General features: G+C 40.7%; 1 protein-coding gene across 3 annotated transcripts in view; it reads left to right on the forward strand.

Annotated features, from left to right (window-relative positions):
* UNC5D (unc-5 netrin receptor D) overlaps positions 1 to 23,717 on the forward strand; it is a gene marked incomplete at both ends in the record, with an annotated part of 503,620 nt that overhangs the window by 292,462 nt on the left and 187,441 nt on the right. The gene's annotated exons all lie outside the window — the stretch shown is intronic.

Consider the following 23,717-nt stretch of genomic DNA (forward strand, 5'->3'; position numbering starts at 1 on the left):
TAGAGTATAACCAGCAAATCATTTTGGCTAAGGATGCTGCCTAGATTGTCAGAGTGCAGGTGTCTCAACAATGCCAGGAAAGAACAGGTCTCGGGAGAAAGAAACCCATGCAAATGGATTCTGCTGTTCACCATCAATGGTGAAGTTCAAGGGGAATTGATGGGAAGAGTTGAGCAATGACTGTTTACTGTTCTTTCCAGCAAATCTGCAAAAATAAGACATTAAAGAGTAAAGGATTTTTATAGCCTGCTGTTAAACCTCTTTCCCCTGAATCTTAAAACTTGAAAATGGGTTTTAAAACTGCATTTCTTTGCCCCAAGTAGGGCTTAAAAAAATAGACACTTGGAACCAAAAAAAAAAGAACGAAATTGCTTTTCAAGGGAGTCCAAGATTTCTTTATCATGTTTCAGCATCAGTGTTTTCTTTATCTCAAACCTATTGAGAAATACACAACTTTCTCCTCCTTTAGAGTGTCTTTATCTTACCCACCCCCATGTGTCCCCATAAAACCTCCTTTGTATGCTCAGGAGTGTAAAAGCCCCTCAAGAAAGAAATTGAGAGGCAGAGAGCAGAGACACTTCTTGTTGTTTTATTCAAATGCTGCCTTTTGAGAGTGTTGAGAAGAATATTGGACGGGGGGGGGGGGGGCGGGGGGGGCGGGGTATTTATTTGAGAACTCAAGGAATTCTTCATAGCAGTTGTCGATGGTTTAGGGATTAAGAATAGGAGTGAATTGCTATTTGCAGAGACATGTATGCTTCTTGGGAAATGAAATATCCCTCTCAAAATGTGCATTTCATCTTCACTGTACTGGCAATTTGGGGGTCCCTCTCCTGGGTGTCAACTGGGCCCCAGGAAGCCAAGGAGAAGAGGTCATCTTGTAAACCGCACTCTTGACATAAGAGCCATAGGAAACATTTTTCCTATATTTATTTAGTTAATGTTAGCCAACAAATACTTTATGACTTTAAAGTCACAGGTCAGCTGAGAAAGGGACTATGTTTGATTTTACTCTCCCTTAATACATCTAGCTCTGAATTCCCTGCATGGTCTCATCCAGGCTAGCCAGGGGATTTGAGCCTCATCAGGGGGAAGCAGATTACCCTCTGGACTCTGTCTGAAGACAGGAGAGGAGATACAGCATGGGGGAATTTCAACATGGGTTCCATCAAATTCCTTCTTCTCAACATCACTTTTCCCCCTCTTTGTCTTCCTGTACTTCTCTGGGGCCCACATAACACATTCTATGAATTACTAACAGTAGTATCTCCCTAATCTATCTACTTCATCTCTCTCGCTTCCATACTTGCTCACTTAATTCCTGATTGGCACGTGCCTGCTAGAAACCTCCAAGGTTTGCCCTGGCCTACAAAGCTTGGCAATGAATGGCGCAGACCCACATTTACTAATTTCCCATAACCTTCACGGGGGTGCACTTTGCTGTTCTGCGCACCCCCTCTCCTGGCTGGCATGTGCCTGTGCCCCTGCAGTTTCCAGTTTCACACATTATCCAGGTAGTAAAGAACCCAGACACTGGAGTCTTGTCAGTTTCCAGTTCTAGTTCCACTACTTGAGTTTTGTGATGATGGATGATTTATCTATCTCTCTGTGTCTTAATGTCTTCAAAGGCAAAAGTGTGCCTATTCGTAGATTTATTGGAAGAGTTAGAAGTATTGATAACTGTGTTTAAAACTCTACCTGACACAGAGTCAGCCCTTATCAATCACTAGCTATTATTTTGTGATGTAGTTCAGCCTCCCTAGCACCAGCATCATTCACCAGTAGGTGCATAAATACTTACTGAAACTAATAAAACAATTAAAATTTTAGTGCCTTAATCCATTTTTTTCTGCAGATTATGGCTATATGGATTCCAAAAACCCATTCTAGGCCAGTAGTAGCTATCTAGCTCTCCCAAGTATGACAGGATCAAAGAATGTTAGAAATGGAAAACGATTTTTTCTCACCTCTGACTTTTTTAGAGTCGCCTGACACCATTGGATTAATAATCTCATAAATCTCTTCAGGGATCAAATAAAACTCATTTTGTCATTCTTGTTTATGATATGTTTATATGAACATGGTAAAGATTGGAGTTTCAAGTTATAAAAGCAATATCAATAAGGCCTATATTATGTAATTAATATAATCGCTAATACTATTTACAACACATTTTTAATTTCTTCATATGTCACTAGTGGCAGATTCTTGAATTTATTTAAAATTATGCAAGTCAAGACTTGATTTGTCATTAAATATTGCATCTGACTCAGGGACCAGTGTACATTAAAATGCAAATTGGAATTTAACTATGTTTAATGACATCAGAAGTGGAGGGGAAAAAACTGCCTTTAGGACCTGGCTTGGAATTCTTTTGATTTGCTTGTAGGAGAAAACACACACACACACACACACACACACACACACACACACACACATATTTTTTATAACTTTCATGTTTTGTTGAAATAAGAGATTTCTGGCTGCTATTTGCAAGCACTTCCCAGCAAACAACACATTGCACTGAGAAGAGTCTTTATTTCCAATAAATGAAAAACCAAATTGGATATAATTGTCACTATGTTGTTTTTTTTAAGATTGGTTTTTAAAGTACTAAAGACATTTTAATGTGCTAAATAAGGATTTTGATAGATGAATGTAGCTTATGAATCTGATGATAATTTTCTTGAGGGGACTTTGCAAAATTCATGTCGTTTTTATATTATTCATTAAATCATTGTAGTTCAACAACAGAACTGCTGTGGTTTCCAACATTTAACCAGTGATCCATTAAGAATTTAACAATTTCAAAACCACAGTGAGCACTACCTTCATGGCGGCTGGGACATTCACCTGAGGGATGTGTTGACTGGAGTGTCTGGACATGAAATGGTTAGCTAACCTCTGCAAAAATAACAGGAAGCTCAGTGGCATGATATCCCTTTGAGATCTTTCTGTTTCAAAGGGAAACAATATAAACACAATTATTTTATTTATTTATATAACTCTCATTGACAAGGACCAACCTGGCGAATTAGTGAGATATGCAGATTTCTGGCTTCTGCCACAGACCGGTTGGGTCAGACTCTGGAGGGAGTTCCAGGGAAGCTGTGTTTGTATGAAGTTATCCACGTGATTCTATGATCAGGCTGCTTTGGATGCAGGAACAGTTTTTAAAAGTGTTTAACATGCATGCAGATAAACTGCAATCCTATTAAAATACAGATGACTCAATTAAAATGATGCAGTAAGTCCAGTCCAAAGCCACAGATTCTTTTATTTCTGAGAGTTCTCAGATGATGCTGACCCTGCCAGTTGGTCTGTTGGCCGTTCTTTGAGTTGCAAGACCCTCAAAATCCTTTAGAAAGCACTATTTGGGAAATGTTGATTTAACCCATTCATCCAACTCTACCACTTAATGGCTGAGAAAGTGATGTTCAGAGAGGTTAGGTGACTTGACCAAGGGCCACCAGCAGATGGAGGACAAGAAACCAGACCTTACATCCCTTTACCCTTCCCTGAGTGCTCTTGCTCCTGGGCCATGCTCATTTTTTTCTGTGCAATGAAAGTTTGAGAACAAAATACAATGAAAAGTTCATGGGCATTTGAGTATCTCCTTGAGGAAAGCAGCAATTGCTTTCCTGATCTACTTCTTATTTAGTTGTATTCCTCCTCACAATCAAGTTTTTGCATGTATAATTATATGTATGTACTAGAGGCCCGATGCACAAAGATTCGTGCAAGAATGGGCCTTCCTTCCCCTGGCTGCCGGCACCACCTTTGCTCTGGTCAGAGCCGCCTTTCCGCTCTGACCAGAGCCACCTTTCTGCCTTCCCACACTGCCCAGAGGCCCCAAGCGGCTGGGGTGGTGTGGAACGCCTAACCCCAGCCACTCAGCACCTGCATATGCAAATTAACCTGCCATATTTGTTGGGTTAATTTGCATACTCCTGATTGGCTGGTGGTCATCAGAAAGGTATGGTCAATTAGCATGTTTCTCTTTTATTAGTGTAGATACTTATATATACTTTTATGTATTTATACTTATATATTTATGTATTTATACATTTATGTATTATATATTTATATATTATATGTAGTCATATATATATATATATATATATATATATATATATATATATATATATCTTATATTTTATCCTATAAAAGGCTAATATACAAATTGACCAAGCTGCCCCTCCAGAGTCTGACCCAACTGGTCAGTGTGCTCCCACAGGGGGAGTGCCGCTCAGCGGGAAGCTGGGCTCATGGCTGGCAAGTGCAGCAGTGGTGGTGGGAGACTCTCCTGCCTCTACAGCAGTGCACAGGGAGTAGGCCTAAGGTATCAGTTGGACATCCCCTGAGGTCTCCCGGATTTTGAGAGGGCACAGGCCAGGCTGAGGGGCCCTTTCCTCCCCGAGTGCATGAATTTCGTGCACTGGGCCTCTAGTACACATATAAAATCACAACACATTGCTTGTTGCCTTATTGGCTATAAAATAATGTGTAGCCAATGTTCTTGTCATCTTAAACTTGTATGTCTCTTAATAATTCCATATGGTGTCAGAGATGTTGGCTGCCCATCCAACTGCCTGGGGCTGGAGAGAGATGAGGCCCCATTTCAAAGGTGATTTTTCTAAAGGTAAAAATAAATAAAGCCAGCCCACATCTTACCCTACCAGGTTGGCAGAAGTCCATCCCTGGGGAGCAGCTCCCACAGGCCTTCTCCAGTTTGTCTGTTTCAATCCAGCTGGAGGGAGCTGGGCTGCTGCGGCATCTGTTACCGCTGCTGCTGGATGGCTGTCAAAGCTGGGAATATTCAATTAGGCACCGTTCTTTCTTTTCATGGGCGAACATTTGGCTGCTTAGCCATTGCTTTTCTTTCCTGTTTTTCTCCCTCTTCTTCATCTGCTCACAAAATGTTTTGCCTATATCATTAACCCTTGGTCCATCAATCCCTTCTTGACACTGGGGCCTTTTATTTTTTTTTTCAATGTGGGAGTTGGGGTTTGGGGGAATGAAGGAAACATTTGCCTGTTACAGTCACATAGCTTGTTGACTACTTAGAATCAAACACAGCAGAAAACCACTATTTTCTTGATTTTTAAAAAATATACATGTATGATACATCTAGAATATAATTTAAATATGCTGTTTATTTGAAACACTCCTAAAATATCTATGCAATTATGCCAAGAATAAGTGAAGAACTTAAAGGAGAATCTCATTTCAAAGCTGTCAAACTCCCTAGCTAATTTTATAGGCACATAGTAAAAATGGCATTTTCATTTGTGGATTTTTTTTTGCGGGGGGGGGGGGGGGCATCTTATCTTTTTGAAAACTATCTAAGAAAGATATCCAATTAAATCTCAAATATGGATCTCTGCTTAATGACTTTGATATATAATTTCAGCTGCTAAAACTGTAAATGCCCCCCTCTAATTGCAAAATTAATTATAAAAATACATGAATATAGCCACATCTGTCTGGTATTCAGATTCAACCTTGACCTCCATTTCCAGCCTCATCTCCTATTACATTCATATAGGTGTGCTGAATGCCAATTGAGTTAGCACAGCTCCGACTCTGGGGCACGTGACTCGCTTTCTCCCTTCTTGACATGCTCATATTCCTTCTCCTCCCTGGAGCATAGGAATGTCTTCCCAACTAATTCCTATATCCAAGGCCCATCTTGTGGGCTGTCTCCTTTACTAAACCAAGTTTAGCAAATCCCTTAAAGGAACTGATCTCAGCAGCCTGACATACCAGCTGAGCCATTGAAGAAGATAACCTTCTAGCATCTCCAGCTTCAAGTTTGATAAATTATCAATAGCCAACTCAGAATTCTCATAGCATTTACTTAGTATTTCTCCCACAGTACTTATAATTTTTCCAGAATCAGAGTTATTTTAAAGTTATTTTTGGATTCTTTTTATTAGATTAGAGCCTGCATTAAGATTCAACTGCATTACCCTCATTGTCTTGACCTCTGAGTCTAAGACAGAGCCTTATGTATATCCTCTGTATTATAAATGTTTGGTTTGAAAAGCAGCCCTGTCAATACCAGCTATGGTTCCATGAAAGGGTGTTTGTTAGCTGTGTGTCATGATTGTGCCATGGGGCTGACATGGCATCTGACTTCTTAGCAAATCCCTAGCTCATAAGGACGTTATGATAAGGATCATCTTATTCCTCCCTGGCTTCTGCACTCCTCCTAATAATTTTCATTGCAATAAAGAAGAGGGAATTGGGAGCAGGTGAGTTATTATAACCATATAGGTCTGTGATGTGCAGCATACGGCTCTGAAACAGCTTGAGGTTGCCTGCTCTACATGTATTATCCCCTTCCTGCTTTTCACAACATGGAATTCAGCCACATTATGGAAAATATGTTAAGACCAATTCTGAGCACTTGGTAGAAATTGCACAAAAGCTTGAAACTTCCTCCCTCCCCATGGAAGAATGCAGCCAAAGGCAAGAGAAAATATTATTCTACTCCACCCAAAGTCCATCCTCGCTTTCAGGCAGAAATTGATCTGTACGAACATTCCTGAAGCATATGAGAGTCCAGGCCTGCTGATGAAGCTGTGTGCTGTGTAAGAGCACGTAGCCAAGGAAGGGGATGCATGTGCACCCTAGAATGTGGTTGCAAGCATCGAAGGAGGGAGCTAGTTTTTCTTGGCACATAGGTGCTGTTTCCTGGCCACACCTTGTGCTCACAGGGATCCAGTTTACACAAAGGTGCCACATAGGCATGTGGTAGTAGACCTGGGTACATGATTTGTGTACCGAGTGCAAAATTAAAATGTGGGGCCTCTTGTTTAAAAATTATTAAGAGTTTCAAGCCATCAACATTAGAGCATTCAATCAAGAATGAGGCCTGTGCAACCACACTGGTCCATGGAACCGGCTGCAGGTGGCAGCCATGGTGATAGTTCAGTAAATTGTTTCATTTGTATCATGAATGATGAGGGACACATTCAAACTGACTCCACATAGAATTGGAGACAGGGTTATTCTATTTTGCTCCTAAGTCGGAGGCAGCATCCCCGGAGCTAAGTTTTAAGATGGCATATTTGGGGCGTCAAGCTGGCAACTAGAAATACCGAGTGATGGAACATTCTCCTGTGGCCACCGTCTCTTGGGAACTGTGGGCAAGATAAGGATGTATGTCTGGTTGTTGATACCTTAGAAGGAATTACTGCATTAGGTGAGTAGGCTAGGTATGGACTAATGTAGTTTTTAAAAATATTTTTATTTTGACATAATTTCAGACTTTCAGAAAAGTTGTAATATAACAACAAATTCCCTGAAACCCTTTACTGATATTCTTCAAATGTTAACATTTTACCACATTTGCTTAGGCATTCTCTCTCTTCCTCTGTTTAGCTACATATGTGTTTGAATATAGACAATTGTGATCTATATTTTGGCTTGTTAAAGATTAAGTTGCAGATATGATACTCTTTTTTCCTAAATACTTCATTGTGTATGTCTTTAAGAAAAAAAAAGGTATTTTTACACAACTGTAGCATAACTATTAAGAAATTAACATTAATAGAATACTATTATGTAATCTAAAGACCTTATCCACATTTCATTGATTGTTCAGTAATGTCCTTTATAACAGTAACAAAAACCCTAGAGCATGGCTTGCATCCAGTGGAGAGGTTTCTGTAGCCTCCTTTAATCCAAACAATCCCTGCCTTCCTTGGTCCTTCATTGCACTGAGTTTCTAAAGTGTAATTGTCAGTTATTTTTCATAATGTCCCTCAGTTTGAACATGTAAAAAGGAAATAGCAGCCACCTAGAAGGGCCTCCCGCTGACCAAATTGGGACAATTTGACCATCAAAATAAGTGACAGTGAGGTATTATAACTCATTAAATAAGAATCCATGAATCTGGGAGTGCCCTTACAGCTGGTGGAGGGGATGCTGCCCAATTCATGAATTGCTTAATAAAGTTAGTCAGAGGTAGGGTGGGGGGGATAAAGAATCTATGACTCTATACTCATATGTGTTTTTTTAATTAATGAATGGGTGAATATGTAAATAAATAAACGAGGGAAAGAGAGAGCTCTTGCTTACAGTAGAATAAATTAATAAATGTAGAAGGAATGAAGGAAAAGGAAAATTATGATTTAGCCTCTATCATAATATAAATTGATTCAGACAAGCGTTATGGATGCTAAACCTAGTGGATGAAAGTTTCAGGAGTAACAGGATGTTTACATAATCCATAATATACTTGTAAAGTACAAAGGGGGAATTAGCAATGTTGCAGTAGAAAACCCTGCCATATACCATTTTAATCAAGTGATTGGAGTTGATGTAATCAGCAATGGGCAAATCCACAGCGTATGTCTCCTGATGTGGTGAACTGAGAAGTCTGTAGATATCCCTTCCAAACATGTCTACTGTGTATTGAACCACAGGAAAACACTGAAATGGCCTAAATTGAGAAGCATTTTACATAATAGGCCATTTTTAACTACACACGTCTCTCAAAATGCTAGCCTCGTGTAGAACACTGCTGGGTATTCTGGGAAATCAAAAGCCACAAGATAGACATAGTACATTTTTTGAAGCATCAATTATCGTCCCCTTTAGGTCTGTAAAATATAAACAGTAGTGCAGAGTGGGGTGGGATGCAAACTTTTCTTGAAGTGGGAAGATGCAGCTTGGAACTTGAAAGCCATTTATTTTGTGCATGCCACATCTTTTTAGGCTCTACCTGTAAATGTCTTGAGGATGTGAATTTATTTCACTCTGCCAATATGGGCACTTCAGTAGAAAGTGTGAGAAACACTGAACTATAAACAATGGTGATTCTATGAACAGAGTAGAATGATCTGTTTGGAATTGATATAAATTGTATTACCTTTGCTTACCATGTACACAATTGAGTACATCAACCTTAAAGATGAGAACTACTAGGTAGAATCACATCGCTTTATGATATATTCTTCTGTGGATGATGAAAAGAATTTCCCCAAATAATTTTCCTTCATGTTATTTATTGCCTACCATTATTTTACCAAGAAGAATTTGCAGAAATATGGCCACAACCTTTTACGGAAATTACAACTAAATTCAGCCTGCCATTCTTGTGGTAAAATAAACTTTAAACTTGCTGGAAAATGGCCACTTCTATAAAAAAAATCTCAGTGAAAGCTTATCATGGAAGAAGGTGTAGATTTTACTTTGATTCAGCTCTCATTTTCTCCACTAAAGAAACATTCTCACAGATAATGCAAGCAAATGTTAAGCCAGAAAAACAAAAACAAAACTTATCTTTGTTAAACTTTGAGGACTTTTAGAGCCTGGTGATATGATTTCTAAATCAGTTTAATATCTCACCACCAGAGTAAGTAAAGTCAAGAGTGTGCATTCTAGAGATGTGTTAAGTGGTGCAGGAGTGCTTAGAGGTTGGAGTGTCGGCCATCCGTGAATAATTACCTACCATGTTCTGGGTAGCACAACAATAAAACCCCATCCCTCCCATTGAGGAGTTTATAGCCTAGTGAAGGGATATACTTATGAACAAGTCTTTTCCATTGAGCATGGTTAATGGAAAGCACGGTATGCTTTAGGAACCCATAAAAGGGACAGTTTACTCATCCTTGAGGTCTGAGATGCACTTTCTGAGCTAATTCCTAAGGAAGAGGGGGGCTACCAGTTTAAAGAATGTGTACAGGTTAAGGAGAAAGCTTGAGTAAAAGCACAGAAAGATGGAACAGTATGGGAACTACATGGGTCTATGTGGGAAAACAAGGAGATGGGGCTACTAGTGCAAGTAGATGGGTTGGATTATGGAGGATGTTTGCATTCTCTAAGAGTTTATGTGGTCTGGGGCCACTGAAGTGTCATAAGCAGGGCAGTGATGGCAGTGATGTGATCATGTTTTCAAAGCCGCCTCCCACCCTTCCATTTACCACAGCCAGGGAAGAACAAGACTCAAGGCAAAGAAGCTTTGTGCCCATCTATGAGGCCACTGATGGGACTTGAATTTTTGCAGGGACGGTTGTAAGTTGAAGAGGAGGTGGCAAATTTGAGGTTCCAGGAAGGTAAAATTATCAAGTGTCTGTGGCTGCTTGGCTGTGGAGCTGAGGGAAGGGAAGGTGGGTGATAATTTGGAAATTCCTCCAGGTTTGGGGTTTTCTGTTTTTTGGCTTAACTGACTGAATTGATGATGATTCATTAATGACATTACAAACAGAGTAAACAAAACTAGGTGGAAGAAGAAGGTACCGAGTTCAGTATTTGATCATGGTATGTGTGAACTACCCATGGAATGACTATTCAGTGAACTGTTTCATCATGCTGTTGCATTTTTGAGCCTGAAGCCCAAGCATTAACATCAAACTCAGAACCAAGAGTCATTGCCAAGTACATAGTCATTAGGACAGTAGATCTTCATCAGGAAGGTCGGAGATGTAGGGTTTTATCAGAATTGCTTAAGGTGTTTTTCCATACTATACATTCTCCCAAACTGCTGGTGAGGAGAGAAGGAGCAGCAGACCCATTACATTCTATGAATAGTTAAGGGGGGGGGGGGGCGGGGAGGGGCAAAAAGAGAGGAAGCCATGAAGAAGACTGAGGGGAAAAAGTTGAAGGGGTGCTGAGAGATCCAAGGGGGACCAGAGGTTTTCCTAAAGAAATAAATGGTCAGTAAGTAATGTAATTGTCACCATAAGATTAAGGTAAGAAGTCAGAAGGATCAATGACATTTGGAAACATGAAGGCCTCCATGGACCGGGGCAAAGCAGCATAGTGAGATTATACAGGATCTATAGGGATCACTGGGAAATGAGAAAGCAGAGATGGTATGCACAGCCATTTCCAAAAATTTGACTGAAGGGAGAAAAGCTTGAATGGTAACTGGAGTTAGCTATTTGAGGAAGAGATGGTGATTTAATACAAGCATGAAGATTAGATGGGCTTATAGCGGTCGAAAGAGTGCAGAAATAAATGTCAGAATGTTATCCAGCAATCAAATTCCTCCCTTGTTCATGGGAGTGAGGTTAAAGTTCTTGGGGTACCACTGAAATAAGAATTTTCAGAAGTCCTCACAGGAGAAGAAAATGTGGGAAAAGACTTTATTTGCATGAAGTTACATTCATTGGGTTGCAAAGTCCCCTACTTTTTAAGCCAGTCCTGGAAAAAGGTATAACTGGGGTCTCAGGAGAGCCAAAAGCAAGGCCAGTGTCCAGAGCTTCCGTTCCAGGTTGCAACTGGGTGTGGTTCAGCATCCAAGCTAATTAAAGCCCATTAGTTCATTGTGGGAGTCCCACGTGGCCAGGAGCCACGTGGGTGCAGGGGAGTGCACCCCCCTGCAACAAGAATCACAGTAACGCAGCACACCAGTGAGTAAAAACCAAGAGAGTGCATCTCTTTGTTTGGAAGTTTAAATATTCAGGTTTTTGCACTTGCAGTGGTCACCCTATTCTGGCCACTGACTCGCTTCCATGTGTGATTGACGGGAAAGCTCCTTGCCACATCACTCAGACCTTACTGGGCATGTCTAAATTGCCTTTGTCCAGTCCCTTCCCCCATCGATCAGCAGGGAACAGACTTGGAGAGTGTTGAATGCATCTTTTTGGCAGAGCTGTATAAATGGCACACCCATGTTATTTAGCCTTCCCTCTCCTCCTTTCCTGTTAAATAATAACCAGGTTATTACAATGGCATCAAGAAGAGCTGGATTTGAGTTCTTGGTTCAAGTAACTAGCTTTGCACTCTATTATAGACTAAAACCTGCTGCATGTGAAAATCATGTGTGGAGCTCTTAATCCTATATAATAAAAGGGCAAATTGACCCTAACGGCAGAAAGACTGGGAATGTCCAGTTGCTATGATGCACACTGACCACCAGGGGGCAGACGCTCAGTGCAAGAGCTGCCCCTTGGTGGTCAGTCAGCTTCCACAGGGGGGAGTACCGCTCAGCCAGAAGCCAGCTAATGGCTGGCCAGCGCAGTGGCAGTGGCAGGAGCCTCTCCCCACCTCCGCAGCAGTGCTAAGGATGTCCAACTGAAGGCTTAGGCCCGCTCCCCCAAGGGCTCCCAGACTACACGAGGGCGCAGGCTGGCCTGAGGGATCCATCCAGTGCACGAATTTTCATGCACTAGGCCTCTAGTATTTAATAAAAGCTGCCCATCTTTATGACCTTAGGAACACAATTGCTGGGAGTGGGTCCTGGGAATGTTTTGTAACTTTGCTGTCTTCTGTATCCCTCCTTCCTAATGACCAACATTTAGTTTCCTGTGCAGATTCTTCCCTTTCTTCCCACCTCTAAATATTGTGGTGTTCTTCGCCTCTCCTTAATCCACAGACTTTCCCTAGGTGAAGTTTTTCACTCTATGGCTCTAGGTACTGCCTATCTGCTGATTATTTGCAGCCTTGAGCTTGCATCTCATCTCTCAATTTCTTTGCTCACTGACTACCTGAGATAATATCCACTTGGATATCTACTAGGCATCTCAAATGCAGTATCTCCCAGAGAGAGCTCTCTTGGTTTTCATATCATCAGCTCTCCTGCAAAGCTGTGTTTAGTCCAGCCTTTCCTGGTTCGGAAATGTCCCCTCAGAGGCTCACGACAAGACCTCAGTGTCACAATCTAGGTTCTTCAGTTTCCTTGGGTCACATTCCACCAGCATCAAGTCCTGCCAACTCTATCTCCAAAACATATTCTGAATGTATCCACTTCTCTCCATCTGGTGCAAACAATTGTTATTTCTCTACTGTGATAATCTTACTGCTTCTATTCTTGCCCTCTTAAAATCCATTTTCCACACAGTGGCCTGAAAGATTATTTTAAAAAAAATACAAACCAGATCACACTGTTCTCTTGGCTGAACTTCCCTATCTTTCCGAATTTCTTGATATTGGCCCCCTGGGAATTACCCAGCCCTCTCGTAACTTCCCTACACCTCAATGCTCCCCTTCATTGTCCAGTCCCAGTGACTTTTCTTCCTCAAATACCCGTGCTGGTTCCTATTTCAGAATCTTATGTTGTTCTCTTTTTCTTAAAATCATCCCCCAGACCTTTGAATGGTCAATTCTTTCCTGTCAGCTTTAGTTTTATCTGCATTATTTGTTATGGATTTTATTACCCCAAAAGTGAACAACTTCTGGCTAAACTGTTCTCTTAGATTCTTTTGGAAAGGTTGATTGAAGGTCAGACAAACTGCAGCTTAAGCAGGAGGCACGTGTGCTGGATGTTTGGTGGCATATCCCATAATCCACATGCTCAAGACACTTGGCCACACCTTCTGGCTTCAGGGAGACCTGGGTCAGGGGTGGGTTGCGGGGAGGATCAAAAAATCTAACAGTGTAGTTCAAAACTTATATGACTTTTTGTTGCTGGTTGTTTTTTGTTTGTTCGTTTGTTTTTGACTCTTTCTCCCCTCCCTTTTCCCCGCCCCTATCTCTCTGTAGCACTAATACTGAATTATAATGAGGTGGTGAATATTAAAGCTTAAGTTTATTTTTAGGTCATTTCTTTTTAACTCCTTGCTAGTTCATATCCTTCTAATTTCCTGTGGAGGGCTAGGAGAGCGCTGAGGAAAGTCAGGAATTATTCTTCATGTCTGTGTTGTTCTTGAAACTCTCTATCCCATCAACCATTGAATTCTTTTTGCATTCAAGTGTTCATTAGGATGCTGAGCTACACACATGCTCTGGTGCTTTTGTAGGGGGTGTGGGTTTAACTAACATCATGGATAGGAATCCGGAGAGTAGGAAGATGAGCAGCATAATCTTTCTATATGCTTCTGGACAACTGAGCAGCCTGGTCTAGACAATGGTTTCTGGGGCTTCACTTTAACAAAAAAAGTCTACATCAAAAGTACTTTGTTTCAGTAGCTATTTCTGCATTCAAACAAGAATCAATATTCCCAATAGCACAGTAAATAGAGCAATAATACAAAAATATAGAATGTGGAACTTAGGGATATTCTGCCCCTATACCTTTCAGTAGAAAACGATGTAAAGATACAAAATGTGAGTTATTAGCTTTCTTTTAATTTGATTTAAAGCCTTAAGAACAAGGAAGCAGAGAATTTTGGATTTTTCACCTAATAACTTTTCCCTGTTGAAGGTTGTTGAGATCTGCTATTTAGGTCAAGCTTCAGCTGCCCTTGATGTATTGACACAGCCAAATCAATGTAATCAATGCGCAAAAGGTGCCTTTTATGGAACTTGGAAACAAAGCAAACCCCACAAATCCTTCCCTAAGAGTGGTTTCTATATATGGAGTTCTCACCCATAGTCTCTGCAGGAAGAATTGGTGCTGAGTGGCTTCTGAGATGGAGGTGGCCATGTTGTATCCCACAGATGCCCACTGTCATGTCCATGGGTCCAGGAATGTACAACTAGGCAGGTTAGCTGCATGTGAATAGACTCAAGAAGGATAAAGTGACTATGCGCTTGTAGATTATTGCTCCTCTGAGTATAACTTGATCCTGAAAGAGAATCTGCCATTGATAGTGGCAACAGAAGGAAAAAAGACAGACGAAGAAGCAGGCAGCAGTGACCCTGAACTATCAGAAGCCATGAGTAAAAGCAGAAGCCATTAAGACAGCGCAGAGTGAGAGGCAGTTGTTCAGGAGGAACAAAAGTAAGAGAAGCAACATCTGTGCTAAAAACTATGAAATCACCCAGTTAATGGAAATGACACTGGATCTCTTCATCCTCTCATCAGGCCATGGTACAGTCTCTTTAAGGCCTGCTTGTTTTGTGATCCTTACTCTCTTTTTCAAGCCTGGTCTGTGGTCTTTCTTGGTTTCCAATCAGTCCTGGACTCAAAATTAAGATTGTCATCTCCTGATTTTTAATAAATTTTTAATTTGGGGGATACGAATGAATATTTTGCATGTCGTTGTAAACAAAAGCGGCCAAATATAGTGGAATGTAATAAGGGAATAGGTCAACTGAGGGCATGTCAAATTAGTGCTCAAGCATTTTGTAAAATTGCAGCTGTTTCTGCCCATCACCATGCGTCTCTGCCGCTGGATACTCCCTTTGCAACATCACTGTTGCCTGACTCACTGTGCTGCTTGTTGAGGAAGGGCTAATGTCACACAGTGCTAGTTATAAAATGATTGATTGATAACCACAGAGGAATTGCAGATCGCGGAGGTGGGGATGGGATTCTAACAATGCTCTCAGGTTATTCCAGGGCCCTGAAAACAGCCTTCAGGAACCTGCCTGACAGGAGTGCTGGCTTCAGCCCAACTCCTTGCTTTCCTAGATCCTGCTCATTACCTGGAACCAAGGTGAGGTCAAGGGGAACATGAAGAAGCCCATGCAATTCAACTAGGGCCAAAGATGTCTTTTCTTTCCTATCGCAGCAAGATTTACTCAGCAGGAGTTACCTCTGCTATATTCAGAAATCTTAGGAATTAACAGATGTCACCTGTACACCCCTGACATATGGGAATCTACACATGAAATTGTGCTTCAGTGTGAGTTTCTTTCAAGGAGACTGGCGAGATCAGAACTTGAAGATCCACAGCAAAGACATGAAATGACAGATAAGAGTAGCATAGTCTTAATATGGATCACTGGGTTAAGAAATTTGAAGAATTCATAGATCTAAGCAAGGCAGAGGGTTTAAGCCAGGCTGGCAAGAGAGGCATATATAATGTGCCAAATACAAGAACACTATTATCTAGGAAAGGACTGGCCTGACAGGAAGCCTTTTATATGCTTCCTTTGGGAACTGAAGTGAGTAGCTGACTTCTCAGGCTATAACCATCTAGGGCTGGAGACTGAGGCAGAACCAAATGAGGGCACCAGACCTTGACTTTCATTTTGCTGGCATCCATCTGTTCTGCATTTGAACCAACCCTTTCATTACAATTGATCTGTATTTGGCTAAGTTACAAATTCCTTTTATGTATGACAAATGTGACTTGTTTCTTCAGAAAAAAAATATGGGTGGGGAAGATTCAAAGCTGATTTGAATACCATTGTAGTTGGACACTAATGGGACATTGTACCATCCTCTTGCAATCTTAAATGACTATGACCATGCCTATTTTTTTTTTTAAAGGACTATGATTTTTCACTGGCTGATTTGGTGTGAATGAGTAAATTATTTTTATTTCATTGCATTAACGGCCAGAACATTGAATGAGCCAATAACTCCCTAGTGTTGCTGAGCTGCAAAGAACTATTATTCGCAATTGAATTTTTATTGATTTTCTTGTGCTACAATGACTTTTCTAACATAGTAGCATGAAAGGAAAATTAGAAAAAGGCCAAATAGGGCATCAGGTGAGGAAAGGGAGGCTGCTGCTTCCCATGTTCTAGCCCCAAATTCACGACTTACTGGCAGGTGCTGCTGACTCTGAGTGATCCTGTTGCTGATTACACGATTTACAAGTTAGTCAAGGGCCTGGCTCCATCACCTTTCCCTCCTAGTCCCTTCGGATATTTTTGCTTCCAGTTATTCTTGGCCGTGTTGCCATTCTACTGCAGAGCTGACTAGGGCGGAGAGATGGAGAAGGAGCAGAAGTAGACAGGATGATGCTCCAAATGGGCCAAGGCTGATGTTTGTCAGTGTCATTCAAACATGCACACTCACACGTGTGAAGGTGAGTAAATGAATGTGTGTTACTTTAACATCATTGTAGTACATTTATCCATTCATGTGTTTGCTTTTCCTAATCATCCTTAACTCTTGGAGATTTCATTGTATATGGGTTTAGAATAAATATTCAGATGAATTGAAATGGACTCTCACTCATTCAGTCAGTATTTACTAATAAGTGATTGCTATATACCCTTACCAGTACTAGAGGCAAGGCAATCAACAGAAAAAAGGTGTCCTCGTGCACAGATTCCCATGATGAAAATTAAATTAAAGGAGAACATTTTATAATTCACTGAAGATTTAAAAATACAGTGCTTCTTGCTTCCTTCTTTAATAGACATCGTAGGAGTGAAACTTGTATAATAAAAGCCAAACACAAAATATTTCCTCCCTCACTTCTGATTCAGTTCAATCTAGTTAAGAGGATCTCAGGAACTAATAGGAAAGAGAAATTTTTTGGACATTGATTTTTACTGCTTATAAAAGTAATGCATGTTCATCCCAGAAGTTTTGGAAACTACAGAAAGAAATGAAGAAGATGATTTATATACCCATAATCATCCAGTTGCAGATTTTTGAAATGTTGAGTGGTTTCTCTGTAGGGCTTTTCCTATAACCTATATAGTAATCCCACACCAGTTGCTATTTTAAAATCTTTAAATCATCAATCTTGATGTGTATGTGTGCAGTTCGGTTGAGTCTCCTTATACCAAAAAATGTGACAATTATTATTTTTCTTCCTCCCATAGACCAAGTGAGCATGATTATAAGTGAGATCACAAGGTGGGAATCTATTTATATTCCACCCTCACAGTATATATGAATAGAAGACCAAGTCTAATAAAAGAGTGCCCTTATGTGGTGTGATAACGTATGGAAAGAGAGGTACATAGGCAAGCATTTTGCAGAGAATTGCAAGAAAGGAACAAGAGAGCATAAAGATGTTTTTAAAAAAAGCATTAAGCCAGTAAAAGTCTGATCGAAACAATAAATGAGGTCTGGTGTGTATTATGTAGGCCTGTGAGTTGCTCTGTCTCTGCTTACTTATAATTTTCTCTGAGAATCTTTTCCTGGAATCACTCACTAGATTTAGTAAGGTAGGTCCCACTGTGATGCATTTTTAGAGAATTTTCTCCCCCTCTATCTCCTCACTCATCTATATACCTCATAATCACTTGTTTAATGTCTATCCTTCCTGCTGAAACATATGCTGTGGGAGGGCTAGAATGGTCTATGTCAAGTTCAGTAATGCACCCCCACTGCCTGGCAGCTGAGTGAATGTAGGAGGCTGTAGCACATTTACTGAAAACTAAATGTAAATTAAGAAAATAGCTACCAGCAGAAACCAGTTTTTAATGCAGATGTACCTATTTGGGGGGGGGGGGGTAAGTAGATATATTCTATAAAGATATAATTGCTGCATTTGATGGAAGAAAGTTCTTACTAAAAATATATTAAAGATAGAGCTCACTCACTACAAACTACTTTATATTCAAACATTTACTTGCAAACTTTTAAATATTCTTTTTTTAGTTACATTTTTAATTTTGAGATAATTGCAGACACATTCAGTTGCAAGAAGTAATAAAAAGAACCTGTGTACCCTTAGCCAGTTCCCCAAATGGTAATAAATTGTAAAACTGTAGTAATATAACAACTGGAATATTGACATGGACAGAGTCAAGATAGAGAACATTTATATCATTTTAAATAATCTTTCATGTTGCCCATTTATGGGCATATCCACTTCCCTCCTACCTTTCCCCCTTCTTTAATCCCCCAGTAACCATTTGCTCTTCATATCTACATTGTTGTCATTTAAATAATCCTATATAATAAAAGCCTAATATGCTAAGTGTCCGGTTGTCCAGTCGCCTGTTCAACTAATCAAAGTGTAATATGCTAATGATATGCTAAGGCCACTCAATTGCTTGCTATGATGTGCACTGACCACTAGGGGGCAGACAGTCAACTGGCCGACTAGTCTCTATGATGTGCACTGACCACCAGGATGCACAGGCTCCAACCGGTAGGTTAGCATGCTCTGGGGTCCGGCTAATCAGGACTGAGCAAGACGGGCCAGACATGCCCTGGAGCCCTCCCGCAGTTCCTCCCTGTCTGGCCAACATCCTGTGTCCCTCTCCGGCCCCAATCATGCAGCAGTGGGGTCCCTCGGCCTGGCCTGTGCCCTCTCACAATCCGGGACCCCTCGGAATGTCGGAGAGCTGGTTTCAGCCCAATCCCACAGGCCAGGCTGAGGGACCCCACTGATGCACGAATTCATGCACCAGGCCTCTAGTGTTATATAATAATTAAATCATATGGTATGTAAGTTTGGGGGATTAGCTTTTTGCACTCAGCATTATTCTCTGCCCATTCATCTTGGTCATTGTTGTATTAATAGTTCATATCATTTGTAATGTCTGCATGGTATTCCATTATATGAAAGCACCAAAATCTATTAACCATTCCTATATTATTAAATAGATTGTTAGCAGTTGTTCAGCATCATAAATGAAGATTTGAGCAAAATCACTATACTACATTTTTATGTAGCTATCTAATCATTGTCTTAAATTTTTTTTTCAAGAGTAAATCCTATATAATAAAAGGTTAATATGCAAATTGTCCCCTCGACCAGGAGTTCAACCGGGAGTTCAACCAGGGGACAACTGCCCCCACCAACTGCCTGCAGCCTCTCCCCGTGGCCAGCCCCGCCCCCAATCACCCCCCCGCCCCGCCCCAGCCAGCCAGATCCCACCCATGCACAAATTCGTGCACCGGGCCTCTAGTTATTAAATAATATAAGTGAATTTTTAAATACTAGATTTATTGAGATATAATCCATAATACCAGTAATAAATTCACCTATTTCAAGTGTACAATTTAACAGTTATTTGGGTATTCTCAGAGTTGTGCAACCATTGCCAGTGTCAAATTTGGAACACTTGCATCACACCAAAAAATGTGGGGTAAGAGGCACTGTTTTCAATGCCTCTTACACCACAACCACCTACAGCCCTGGGCAATCACCAATCCACTTTCTGGCTCCATGGATTCATCTGTTATAGACATTTTATTTAAATGGAATCATACATCCCTAGCCAGTTTGGCTCAGTGGATAAAGCGTTGGCCTGTGGACTCAAGGGTCCTGGGTTCAATTCCGGTGAAGGGCACATGCCTGGGTTGCATGCTCGATCCCCAGTGGGGGGCTTGCAGGAGGCAGCCAATCAATGATTCTCTCTTATCATTGATGTTTCTATCTCTCTCTCCCTCTCCCTTCCTCTCTGAAATCAATAAAAATATATTTAAAAAATAAATGGAATCATACATTGTGTGGTATCTTTTTTTTAAATTTAATAAATCTTTATTGTTCAGATTATTACAATTGTTTCTCCTTTTCCTCCCCCATAGCTCCCCTCCACCCAGTTCCCACCCCACCCTCTGCCCTTACCTCCCTGCCACTGTCCTCATCCATAGGTGAACGATTTTGTCCAGTCTCTTTCCGTACCCCCCACACCCCTTTTCCCCTGAGAATTATCAATCCACTCCCATTCTATGCTCCTGATTCTATTATATTCACCAGTTTATTCTGTTCCTCAGATTTTTAATTCACTTGATTTTTAGATTCACTTGTTGATAGATATGTATTTGTTGTTCATAATTTTTATCTTTACTTTTTTCTTCTTCTTCCTCTTCTTAAAGAATACCTTTCAGCATTTTATATAATACTGGTTTGGTGGTGATGAACTCCTTTAGCTTTTTCTTATCTGTGAAGCTCTTTATCTGACCTTCAATTCTGAATGAGAGCTTTGCTGGGTAGAGTAATCTTGGTTGTAGGTTCTTGCTCTTCATCAATTTGAATATTTCTTGCCACTCCCGTCTGGCCTGCATAGTTTCTGTTGAGAAATCAGCTGATAATCGTATGGGTGCTCCCTTGTAGGTAATTAACTGTTTTTCTCTTGCTGCTTTTAATATTCTCTCTTTGTCTTTTGCTCTTGGCATTTTAATTATGATGTGTCTTGGTGTGGTCCTCTTTGGATTCCTTTTGTTTGGGGTTCGGTGCGCTTCCTGGACTTGTAAGTCTATTTCTTTCACCAGGTGGGGGAAGTTTTCGGTCATTATTTCTTCAAATAGGTTTTCAGTATCTTGCGCTCTCTCTTCTTCTGGCACCCCCATAATTCTGATGTTGGTACGCTTGAAGTTGTCCCAGAGGCTTCTTACACTATCTTAAAATTTTTGGATTTTTTCTTTTTGCTTTCCTGGTTGAGTGTTTTTTGCTTCTTTGTATTTCAAATCTTTGACTTGATTCTTGCGTTCCTCTAGTCTGCTGTTGGGTCTCTGTATAATATTTTTTATTTCAGTCAGTGTATGTTTAATTTCTAGTTGGTCCTTTTTCATATCCTTGAGGGTCTCATTAAATTTATCAGCCTTTTCTAGGAAATTCTTGAAAAACCTTATAACCGTGGTTTTGAACTCTATATCCCGTCATTTATTTTCCTCCATTTCTTTTGTTTGTGATCTGTTTCTTTGTCTCTGCATTTTCGCTGCTTCCTTGAGTTGGTAGGGTGGCTTTGTGTGCTAGGTGTCCTATATGGCCCAGTGGGTTGGCCTCCCAGTTACCTGAGGTGGAGACTCTTGGTGCACCCCTTTGTGGACTGTGTGTACAGCCTTGTTATAGTTAAGTCTTGATTGTTGTTGGTGTCACTGGGAGGAATTGACCTCCAGGCCAATTGGCTGTGAGGACCCGCTAAGTCTATAATGGAAGAACTGCTGTGCTGGAGACACGCTTATGGGGCAGGACTTGTTTCAGTGGGACTTGGTGCTCACTGAGTCTTCCACTTGAATGTGTCACTTATGGATGTGAGTAGTTGAAATCTGGTGTCGTCTCACACTGACCACTAGATACACTAGCTTCTGGATCTCCAATGGGGTGCAGGTCAGCTACTGTCTGAGGCAACCCAGCAGGAGCTACAGCGAAAACTACAGTTTTCTCCTCTTTGCTTGGGGTTTGGAGGTTTTGGAGCTGTCTGACAAGAGCTGCAGTTTGTCAGGTTAAGTTGCGATAGGGCAGGCCATTTAAATGCAAAAGCTGCTGCGTGGAGCTTGGGTGGGTTTGTAGATTGTGTGGGGCGGGGTTTCAGGGAGTCACTAGGCTAAGGCATGGCAAACAGCGATGGCTGCCAGTCAGCCCTCTCTGTGTCTCCGCGTTTCCAAGTCCCCGCGTCCTGCGCCCCAGCGCAGTAAACAATGATTGCTGGGCGCATCTCTGCAAGAAAGTTACCCTCACTTTCCAACCCGATGGCAGACAGTCCAGCTTCTCCCCGTAGGAGTTTGGGTCCCCAGTGTCTCCCCAGATACTGGAGTTCAGAGCAATCAGGAGCTTGTCTCCCTTCGAGTTGAAAAACACAGTGCACCCAGTTGCCCGCTGCCAGCCCGATTTGCGCGCCTCCATACCTCAGCTTTTCAGCACTTGTGCACGTCTCAATGTTCTTTTCTCTTTCCTTCTAGTTGTAGAACTTCCACTCAGCCAGCTTTCCCGTGGTTCTGGGTGATAGACATTTTGTCTTTTAGTTGTAGTTTTTTTGTTTTTGTTTTTTAACATATATATTTTTTATTAATTTTTTACAGAGAGGAAGGGAAAGGGATAGAGAGTTAGAAACATTGATGAGAGAGAAACATTGATCAGCTGCCTCCTGCACACTCCTTACTGGGGATGTGCCTGCAACCAAGGTACATGCCCTTGACCAGAGTCAAACCTGGTACCCTTCAGTCCACAGGCCGACGCTCTATCCACTGAGCCAAACTGGTTAGGGCTAGTTGTAGTTTTGAAATTGTTGTGCGAGGCAGCAGTTTAGGTGTTTACCTATGCCTCCATCTTGGTTTTTCCCAGTGTGTGGTATCTTGTGTCTGGAAGCTACAAAGCCTGTTTGGATAAGTAAAGGGACATATTAATGGTTTTTTAGTTGATGTAAAAAAGATAATGTTTCTTTAATAAATAGTGATATTGGTCCTTCTAAATATCTTCCTTAGCCATTTGTGTTTCTTCTTTTGTAAATTCTGTTTTCATGCCCCTTTGCCATTTTATTTTAAGGTATTTATCCTTCTCACTGTCCTTTACAAGTGTCTTTTCTATATTAAAGCTGTTAAGCCTCTGCCTATAATTTTGCTTATAATGTTTTAGATGAAACTGATGTTTAATTTTGACAAAATATTATCTATCAATCATTACTTTTCTTAAGTGTTTGTTCTTCCTTCAGTTTTAGGTTTAGAATGGTCTTCCCCATCCTAAGATCCAACACATATTTTAATGCTGCTGTAGTTTTGTCCTGTTATGCTTCCAGTGCTCTTAAAAGGATTTTACATGTATTGGCATTTCATTTTCACACACAAAAAAAACTATAAAAGGAATTATTATTCTCATTTTATAGATGAGGAAACTGAGGCAAAGAGAGATAAAGATACTTATCAAGGTGTTAGTAAGCCCGAGACCCAGAATTCAATTAGATACCCTGGCTCCAGCCCCCACCCTCTTCCATGGTTTGCAGTCCTGCCTAGTGAATTTCTGGGACACAAAACCTATTTAAATGTTCAATATTCACTAGAGGCCTGATGCACGAAATTCATGCAAGGGGCTCGGCCCTCGTAGCTGCAGCAGCTGCCTCAGCCCTCGCAGCCCCGGCTTAGTCTGGAAGATTGTCTGGAAGGTCATTTGGCTGTCCAGTCTAATTAGCATATTATGCTTTTATATTATTATAGGTTAGTTATTATGCATGCTTTTGATATATTATGTATTTCTCTTTCCAGAGGTTTTGATAATTACATAAATAATTTTATATATTACAAAATGTATTTCAATTTATTCTTAAGTGGTTTTAATTGCCCACTGCCAGATTTTATAAAAACCCAATTTCCAATTACTTAATTCATTGTTTTGCATGTCTTTTCATTATTTGTTTTATTTAAAAAGGTAATGTTTTTGGGAAGGGTATGAGGCTGATTAAAATCGCTTGGCTCAATCATGTCTGAGACTATTGTCAGTTTGCTCATGAATAATAGCTTGTTTGGGAATAAAAAATTAGTACCTATGTGGTTTTTTTTCTAAAAAACAAAAATAGAC

The sequence above is a fragment of the Cnephaeus nilssonii genome, assembly GCF_951640355.1.
Source record: "Cnephaeus nilssonii genome assembly, chromosome: 8".
NCBI lineage: Eukaryota > Metazoa > Chordata > Mammalia > Chiroptera > Vespertilionidae > Cnephaeus > Cnephaeus nilssonii.